The sequence below is a fragment of the Atta cephalotes genome (genome assembly GCF_000143395.1).
Source record: "Atta cephalotes unplaced genomic scaffold scaffold00029, whole genome shotgun sequence".
Lineage (NCBI taxonomy): Eukaryota > Metazoa > Arthropoda > Insecta > Hymenoptera > Formicidae > Atta > Atta cephalotes.
In genome coordinates, this window is record NW_012130093.1 from 1,672,405 (window position 1) to 1,683,784 (window position 11,380).

Here is an 11,380-nt window from a genome sequence, read left to right on the forward strand (position 1 = left end):
CGGGTGGGGTAGGACTTCCCATTTCAACGTTTCCAAGTATGTCTTGATCACATTCGCAACATGGAGTCGAGCATTTTGCATGCTGCAAAATCTACTTTATCGTGTCTCTCGTTGTATTGCGGCCGTTGGTCTTTCAATTGCGTTCGATACCGATCGCCTGTGATTGTTTCAGTCGGTTTTAACAGTTCATAATGCACTACGCCGAGCTGGTCCCACCAAATACAGAGCATGTCCTTGGAGCCATGAATATTCGGTTTGGCCGTCGACATGGAAGCATGGCCGGGAACTCCCCATGATTTTCTGCGCTTGGGATTATCGTAATGAACCCATTTTTCGTCCCCAGTCACAATGCGATGCAGAAATCCCTTCCGTCTTTGCCTTTCAAGCAGCTGTTCACAAGCAAACAAACGCCGTTCAACATCTCTCGGCTTCAATTCGTACGGCACCCAATTTTCTTGCTTCTGAATCATTCCCATGACTTTGAGGCGTTTTGAAATGGCTTGTTGAGTCACTCCCAATGATCGTGCCAATTCTTCTTGATTTTGACACGAGTCTTGCTCAAGTAATACCTCCAATTCTGCATCTTCGAAAACCTTCTCTCTTCCACCGCTATGCCGGTCTTCGACGTCAAAATCACCAATCATTCTTGAAGCGTTGAAACCACTCACGACACGTTCTTTCACTAATAGCGGCCTCATAAGTATTTGAGAACACAAGTATTTCGATGAACCTCAGCCGCAGATTTCTTCATATTGAAGCAAAAAATTAAAGCCTCCCGCAAATGACAAGAATTTGGCTCGTAAAGTGACATTTTTATTGAGAATAACTTTCTGATGCAGACACAAATCGACTAATATTTCTATGGGGTTATGTTGACAGATGCCCAAGTTTATTGTATGACGTCTATGATCTATTTATTTCGACCACCACTTACCGCTAAAGCCATTTATAGGAAAACGGCGGAAGCAAAGTTGTACACCTAATATATCAGGATATCTCGTTTACGCCAAAGCTGTCTTGTTATAAAACAGACGTCTGAATAATAACAAAATTATATAATTATAAAAATTATATAATGTCATATAGTCATATTTGCTGGGGTAAAAACACATTTTTAAAAAAGTAAGTATTTACGCAATAAAACTTTATACAAAAAAAAGTATAATACTGCAGAAAATAATTATAGCAATTTTACAATAAATTTCTTAATTGTAAAAAATATTTTACAATTAAGAAAATCTACTTTAAAATACTTTTATATGAAATTTTATTCGATGATGTTTTTAAAACTGCAGCATTTTAAAATAAAATAAAAATAAATTAAAAATATCAGTTTTTAATTTTTCGTTATTTAGAAACGTTATTTAGAAATATCATAGAAAAAAATTTAAACATAGAGCTTATTTAAAGCTTTATATTTTTACGCTTTAAAATACATAGTCAAAACTTATCTACATATATTTTCTTTCACTGAGATATTTAACTTTTCATAAAATGATTTTCGTAAAAAATATTAGCAACAAAAATATTAGTGTCAAAATATTTGTGAGCACTCTTGCACATAGATCTACATAGAAAATATTGTTTATTGGACTATTAAAATAATTATGTAGGATACTAAAGCTGGTTGATGGCATGACAAAATTTTTTGCAACAGTGTTCATTATGTTTGATCATTCTACATAATAGTATTTTGATAATCTATCAAAATGATTTTCGGATGTATTTAATTTAATTTTTAAATATTTTAGCAAAGCTATTCTTTCTATGTATTCTTAATATATTTGTATCAAATACTGAACAAACTTAAAAATGAATTTCCGAATATACGAAGAAATTGTTGTTAAAAATAAATAAATTTACATATTCATAAAAATAGTAACAAAGAAATAAATCATATGATAGAAAATACAGCCAAATGTGAGCCAATAAAATACACTTCGTGTGATTTAAAATTAATATATTATAAATCAGTTTACAGACGTTTTGAGAATTGGATCCCAAGAATTAGATCCTCTTCAGAATATATAAATTATATACTAGTCTGTAAATTGTGGGTTGACATTAGGAATCATATCTGAAACATCATTAATATATTGCTTAGTATAAATTCTTTCTTTCTTAAGAAAACATCGGTTGTAGTATTTCACTGAATACTCAAACTCTATGTCTAATATTTATATAAAATTATATCAATATTATCACACGAACTTGGCTGTATTTTGTATATTATTTAAACAAATTTAAGCATATAAAATATGTTGATCACAGAAATGCAAGAAATATTCTTTGTTTATATTTCCTATATTTTAATAATAGTTAATATTTTATTAATAGTTTTGATTATATTCAGTATTGCTATAAATCTATTTATATTAATAAATATTTAAAAACAGTTATTTAAAAGTCTATAAATATTTACATGTTTATGTCATTAAGAAAAAGTGTTCCAATAGACTGATTAACTATTCAGTATATTGAAATACATTATATATTTTTTCCTAAAGATGTATAGTAATGCAATTATATCTCTTCCACAAAACATCAAAGTAGCAAGTAAATATAATATAAAAAATTGAAGTATATATATATATTTACAACATGTACTTCATTTATAATACATACTAATAAAAAGAAATTATTTATATATAACATTATATATTAAATGTGTTAAGTAAAGTCTAAACTTTCATAGTTACATGAAGTACATAACTTAGAATATTAAAAATAATAAGAAGTATATTTTCAAAGAAAAACAGGTCGAATGAAATATCGAAATAACTAAAGATGTAAAAGATGAAAAATCCTAGAATTTTAGGATAAAAAACTCGGGAAACAATTGTTTTTTCTTACGGCTTTGATAGTTTTTTTACTCGGACATTTTTCTTAATCATTTCACGACGCTGCACTATTGTTCCAGAATTTAAGTTTTGCACTTATCTGTAAAATTTGTATATAAAAATAGTTACAAAAGTTAAAATACTGTATAATGATTAATATCATATAATGCCGGTGGCTATAAATATGCCTTACCTTTCACTATTATTTAAATGATGTTTTGTCATTATTATTTCATCAATCATACTTCAATGTTAAAAGTTAAATAAATGTTCTATATATTATTATAAATTATACTTTACTGACACTAATGGACACTATTTTTGTTGTATAGCATGATTATAATTATACATATTCTAAATTTAAATTAGTGAGACAACGTTCATCGAATCTTTAATTATTCTTGAATCAATATTATATTGGGATCAAAGTGATTGTCTCAAAGTAATTAAAATATAGAATAAAAAAATAATTAAAATATAGAGTACAATTATATAACCAATATGCAACAAAACAGTGTCTATTATCCTTATAAAGTGTTATCTGCATTAATAATATATATTTATATAGCTTTTAAATATAAAATATCTATCGTTTAAATAATTATATTGAAATAACTATATGTTTTTTCATGAATTTTATGTAATTTAGTAATAAAAATACTGTTATTTATAATAAAAAATTAAGTTTTTACTTAATGTCTTCTTCCAAAATAAAAAATGATTTTTTAATATCTAGAAGTAACGGAATTTGAAAATAATCTATATGGGGCATTAAAAATAAATTATCTTAAGGATCAATCAATACAATTCGTTTTTATATCAAATTTCAATTTATATATTATCTAATCATATCGCAGAATAGAGATTTATCCAAAAATCGCAGTTGTCGAAGTCAAATCCACTTACTAGTCGCTTCTTTCTTAAACAAGAGAGTTGGTTGGAGATTGACGATATCCGAGCAAATATTTAATTCGCGATTACATTATTTTCGAGGGGCGAGAACCAGGCGAACCCAGTTCCCCTGTCAACGCCAAAACATCCCCCTTGGCACGCATACGCGTGTCTATCGAACGATTTGGAACATACTCGAACCATTCTCCGACCCTTGGAATAATAGAGATTTCACGCCGCAGGGCCCACTTCGGTTCTCACAGTAGGGGTCTGACCATCGAATGATTTCCTATTGTCCAATAGTGCAATTTATGTTCATGTTTATATAAAGACATTTAATTTGCTGAACAGCGAGATCGTATGCCTTTAAGTATCTGTTTATAGTCCTTGGGGATCAATTTGTTTGCCAAATTATTTATTGGTCAAACGGGCAGAGAGAACGGCGTTACATGCTACCACGAATTTGTTTGATCTGCTTGATTAAGAATGTGGTTTGGGAAAAACAAACATTTTACATCGCAATCCATGTATTCTGTATTTTTTTATTTTTGTATCTTAAATCGCGATATTACATATTAATTTTTTAAATATATTCAGAATCTCGATATATTGCGCAATTATAAGAAAAGAAATAAATTGTAAAGTATTGATAAGAAAATTAATATAAGAAGAAATAAATTTAAATGATGTTTCATAATATATGGAATTTATTTCAGCAGCGTATTGAGAACATAAAAACAATATTTAAATTCATATAAACATACATGTTATTTTAAGTTGATTCATAGTTCCTAATAGTACAATTTATTGGTATAATATTTGACCAAATATTGACCCAATCCTCAATGTTTAATCAATGTTTTGATAATAAATTGCTACTAGAAGTTATTTTTATGCCAGTAATGTGTAGCTACTTATAATCGAAATGATTACCTTTGGCTTATATTTTCTAGGTGATCTTGATGATTTCATACATTTCTAACATACTGATGCTTAATAACATAGAAATTGACAATCTTCTCGATATGTGAAATTTAACTTTATTTTATCAGTTAGGTGAATTATTTTACCAGAGTGACGCATCTACTCGAACTTTTTTCTTTTTATTTTAATTTATTTTCAATTTGAGTTTTTATCAGAACATCGGGAAACTTTAAACAACCGATCATCCAACCATTTGCGAGTAATTTCCGTCTCTCTGCAAAACATCTCTCTGGTCATTATTATTATATGTATAATTTTATCTATCTCTTCGATTGTGTTCAACCAACGTAACATCACCTATACGTATACGATTTACATATCTGAGGAAGACTTAATCGTGAGAGCGAAATGTGTAATATATATTTGATTTTTAATCAATTACAGTATTACGTTATAAATATTTTTTGAGTTTTTAAAATATTGTTTTAAAATATTTCGTTATATTATTTGACTCTTATGTGCCTTATATACTCTCGATATTGTTTTTTGAATTAAGAATCCTTCGTTTTTGTAAAAACTTATTTATACATTTCATTCATTGAATTTATTTTTTCTTTTCGTGATAAGAATATTTAATAATTCATTAATTTCATATACTTTAAAAGTATAATATCTACATTTTAAGGATGTATTAATTGGAGAAAGATGGATTAGTTACAAAGATATAGAACAAATAAATATTTTGTTTACTTACTAGACAACTAACTAAGTCATCGCAATGTATCTTATAATATGTTTCCATATATTTTGAAGTATAGATTAAAAAATACTATCATTTATTAAAATAACTTATAATTCAGACAGTAAATCATCACCAAATTTGTCGTATTATTTTTAAATGTGATTTAAAATAAACTTTTCATAATTTTTTCATAATTCTGTTATCATTTTGAAAATATATATAAAACATTTTTAATTTTTACAATTCTATCCTTCATTTTCACTGTTAATTATTAAAAAAATATTTAAAAATATTTAATTAAAATATTGGCTTCATATGATAGCTTTTATATTTAAAAAAAGTAAATTTACATATCAGGAATATTGATAAAGTCTTAATAAGGTCCCGGCTAGTTAGCTAGAATAGAAATTGAGGTCTTTTAAAGTAAAATGATAAGATTGTTGTGTAGCATGTATCAAATTGTTTACAAGAACCGTATAAAAAAAGTTCTTCGGGCCCTGATTAAAATGTCTTATTTTTACCAGAATAACAATTCATGTATTTAGAGAAAATTTTATAAAAATACTTAATAATATTTTACTAAATATTACAATTAAAAAAATTACACATTTATTTTCAAAAATTTATTTAAAAATTCATGTAAAGGATACAAAAGTATTAAGATAATACAAAAGTAAAATTATTATTAAATTCTGTCATAAATTATATATATGAATAAAAATAAAATAAAATAATCCCAAATGAAAATGAATATTAATAAAAATATCAAAGATATTTAAAAAATGCTATATTTTTTTAGATATTGGGAGTACAAGTTCGGTCCGTTTCCCTAAAGATAGCTCCAGCTGTTGTGAATGGTTCATAGTGACAGCTGATTTTGGCGGTTTCAGAGAGATTAAACATGCTAATAATATTCAGTTTATATCGCTTTGAGTTTCATACAAAAACCTTGATTTTTACTGTGTTTGAAATGTCGAATTTTGTGTTAATCTGCAAGCAGCATTTGCGGGAGGTTTTCTGCTTTAATTGGAAGAAAAGTGCGGCTGAAGCCCATCGAATGTTTGTCGAAGTTTATGGTGACACTGCTCCAACTGATAAATCATGTAGGGAATGGTTTCGACGTTTCAAGGATGGAGATTTCAGCGTTGAAGACAAGTCTCACTCTGGACAGCCAAAAAAATTCGAAAACAAAGAATTAGAGGCATTACTCGAAGAAGATCAGAATTAAACGCAAGAGGAGCTTGCAGAATCATTGGGGATAACTCAACAAGCCGTTTCTGTACGATTGAGAGCCATGGGAATGATTCAAAAAACAAGGAAATTACCTTATGAACTGAAACCGAAAGACGTTAAAAGGCGATTTTTCACTTGTGAACAGCTGATCAAAACTGATTCAAAAACAACAGAGAAAAGGTTTTTTGCATCAGATTGTGACTGGAGATGAGAAGTGGATATTCTACGACAACCCCAAGAAGAAAAAATACTACGCTAAGCCCGGTCAATCGTTGCCATCGATCTCAATACCGCGGCCGAACATTCATGGTTCGAAGATCATGCTTTGTATCTGATGAGACCAAAAGGGTCTTGTTTACTATGAGCTGCTGAAACCTGGCGATTCCATTACGGGTAATCGGTATCGGCTACAATTGATTCGTTTGAGCCGTGTATTGCGAGAAAAATGGCCGGAATACGAGCAAAGATGATAAAGTTATTCTTCTTCATGACAACGCTTGGCTTCATGTCGCTAAAGTCGTAAAAAAATATTTGGAAATGTTCAAATGGGATGTTTTACCTCACCCGCCGTATTCTTCGGACATTGCTCCTTCTGATTACTGATTGTTCCGAAGATGCAGCAAGTCACCGATTCACTTCTTTCGCAGAAATCGAAAATTGGCTGCAAAATTGGATCGCCTCCAAAGACGAATCATTTTTTCGAGATGGAATTCGAAAATTGCCTGAGAGATGGGAAAAAGTAATAAGCAGCGATGGATAATACTTTAATTGATCTGTTCATTTTGTTTTGAAATAAATGCACAAAAAAACGGACCGAACTAATTTGTACTCCCAATATTTTTAACATTTGTTTAAAATATTCAAATTAATTGATATAATTAATTATCCACGAGCAGAATAATAACAAAATTAGTAATGTTTCAATAAATGTTAGATGACATAAAAATAATAAGAATAATAATATTTTAGATAAAGAATTAAACATTAAAAGTTAAACAGAATCGTCTTTAGACTTTTCATTCTTTTTATCATTTATTTGGCATTAGCCAATAATCATTGTATATTTCGCTGATCGATCCCAATTTTTAGCATTATTAAAAATACTTTCTAATGCTTTATTAAAATCTTTTTCTGTTATGGATTCACCATTTTTATCTATGTAATTGTCACAAGACAAGTCTGTAATATAAAGTACATATTACACTTTTATATAATGGAATTATAAATAAATTTATTATTTTATATTTTGGTAGTGTTTGGTTTTGATCATCTAAAAAATGATTGGAGCATCAAATAAAACAAGTCTCAAATTTATTATAGCTAGCTTAATTATAGGAATATCAAACGGAGACACTCTCGTGTCTTTAAATCGACTTTATGGATCTCACGCCCTCGCTTTTGGTCGTTCGCATTTTTCGAAATTTCTACGAATACCAAATATTATTTCGCATAACTTTGTTTTAAAATTTAAAAGATTCTGTTATCCGCTGCGAGCAATTGTTTAAATGATAAATTACTTAATCAATTAAGGAATCAGAGTATCTCTAGTGTAATCTAAATTTAACCTAACGTGAATCAAATTGACACAATATAGTATCAAATTTAACTATCGTTTTGATAAAAAATAACGATATATTGTATTTAGTAGGAGCAGTTACTGCGGTGACTCATGTTAGGTTAAATTTGATACTATAAGTATACTAACTAATATAACAGTGTATATTACTGTTTAATAAATCTCTATTTATTTTCGCAATAGTTTTGACGAAATCGAGACTGCCAAAAGCAATGTATACGTTTAAAGGGCTATTGTCTCGTTTTTGCAACTGATGATTCGTGTATAGTCGTTTCTACTGGTGTGAAAATGTGAATGTGAATGTGGGTCGTGTGTGTATGTATCGTTGTCTCGCACCAAATGAATTCTGTGAAGACGGATATTTGTGGCGATGCAATCGCCATAATATATTGACACATAATATTGATAATCGAGAAAAATATGTACTAATAAAAAATACTATCCGAGAAGAATTTTATAAAAAATTGTTTCTTTAATGACATATTTATCTTTGAATTGGCGTACTGCTATGATTTGAATGGGTAAATGTCCAAAAATTTTTTTAATATCGTCAGAATCGATTTGTGTATATTTTCCTCTGTTAGATGTTTTTCAATGATGTCTTCTACAAAATAAAACATTATATATTATTATATTTTTTAAAAATGTGTATAAATATCTAAATTAATAAAATTATTAATTAATAATAAAATATAAAAACTAACAAAATCGGAAATTCTTTATCTTCAATTAATCTCTGTCCAGATAGCACAAGATATTCATTTAATATCCGTTATTGATCCAGAATATACATAAAATATATGGGATATTATATATATGATATATGTCCATGAATGAACGAATGAAAGTATATTTATATAATATGGATATATATGTACAGCTATGATTATCTATAATATATCCATGTATATAAAATAAATATTTATTTTATATACATAAATATACATTCATAGACGAATGTTGTACTGATATTAATTTATATCAATAGATATTCAGAAATATGCTTTTCATGTATGGTATATCGGCTGAACGAACATTCACGGATCTGCCTAGTATATATTTACTGGCGAATATTGTATGTATATTGTGAATATACTTTCATTTCGAAATATCCATGAATAAATATCCATGAATAAGTTTTGTTATAAAAATACGAAATTAAGAATAGTAATTGTAACAGTATAACGACTTAATCGCATGCAATTAATTTAATGTATTAAATTACCGTTCTAAGGATTATATATTCGAATCTTATCGGTGAGTTATTTTCAAAAATTAATTGTAATTAATGAAATATATAGTGTGTGTATGTATATACCAGGTGTATAAGTTTAAATCCGCTATTTGCTCATAGATGGTATTAGTGAGTGTACAAAGCTACCCTGGGCACACAACACACTTTTTTTATGTGTTTGACATCTGTCAACATTAACCAGTGCACATCATTAACAATTTCATACAACAACATACATTTTTTCTTTTGTAATCATGTCTAGTTTTTTGCTAAAAAAAAGCATATGAGAGAAATTTTGCTTTTCTGTTTCAATTTGAAGAAATCGTCTGCCGCAGAGAAATCGCATCGAATGTTTGTGGAGGTCTATGGCGACAATGCTTTATCGGAAACAACGTGCAGAGATTGATTTCGCCGGTTCAATGACGACAATTTTGACCTGAGTGACAAAAAGCGTGAAAATCGGCCCAGAAAGGTTGAGGACTATCAATTGCAGACTCTTTTGGACGAGGACGATACAAATCGCAAAAAATGCTTGCCGAGCAATTGGATGTTTCTCAAGCAGCCATTTCCATGCGGTTACATGTCATGGGAGAGGTTCAAAAGATCGGAAAATGGGTGCCGCATGAACTGAACGATAGGCAGATGGAGTGACGCCAAAACACATGCCAAATTCTGCTTGCCAGACAAAAAATAAAGTCGTTCCTGCGTCGGATTGTGACAGGCGATGAAAAGTGGATCTATTTTCAGAATCCTAAACGCAAGAAATCTTGGGTTGATCCCGCCCAACCATCAACATCTTCCTCAAGACCAAATCGCTTCGGCCAGAAGACGATGCTGTGCGTTTAGTGGGATCAGGAGGGTGTCATCTACTACGAGCTGTTAAAATCTGATGAAACTGTTAATGCTCACCGCTACCACCAACAACTGATCAAATTGCATCATGCTCTGTGTGAAAAAAGGCCGCATTATCGAAAAAGACATAACAAGCTGATTTTCCTCCACGACAACGTACCATCGCACACATCAACAATAGTCCAAAACTACTTGGAGACACTCAACTGGGAAGTGCTACCCCATCCTGCTTACTCACCAGACCTGGCACCTTCTGACTATCACCTGTTTTCGTCGATGAGTCACGCGCTCGTTGAGCGGCACTTCGATTCTTACGAAGACGTCCGAAAATGGCTTGATGAGTGGTTTGCCTCGAAAGATGAGGAATTTTTTTGGCGTGGTATACACAAATTGCCCGAAAGATGGGAAAAATGTATAGTTAGCGAGGGCAAGTACTTTGAATAAATTTGTTTTTGCTTCCTAGGAAAAAAAAAATGTGTTTTTCTGATTAAAAAATCTAGCGAATCTAAACTTATACATCTGGTAGACTATATCCTATTTGAAAAATGATCTAGGTGGTTCTTGCCTTTGTGTATAAATTTCTTTAGGATAACAGGTATGGTGAAAGCTTTAAAATGAGCTATAGGCAGCTCTGAAAGGATTTTACAAATGGTAGTAAAATATTTTTGATTTTTATTAAGCAACTTTGTATTAGCGTGGGGATAGCAGTGGAATTTAAACCTTTGTCTAATTGCGGAAAAATAAAAGTAAGTGGATAGCCATTATCTAAAAGAATACTTATTAATATCTTTGAAATTTTTTTGATCATATTGCAGATGGGAAAGTAAAAGAATTCTATTCATACCATACACTACATCTTTCTTGACAAATAGGATGATTTGAATAGAAGCTGAGGTATCTATTCGATGACGTTAGTTTAGAATATCTGTCAAAAATGATAAAATGTCATGTAATATTACTATGACATTCAAAAAGTTGAGTCTATTGTCATTACTAATCTCGATCGTGAATTGCAATCTTTCGTGCATAGAATTAAAAGTGTCTAATAATGTAATTTAATTGTGACTGTGGAGCTGCAAAGATAATGT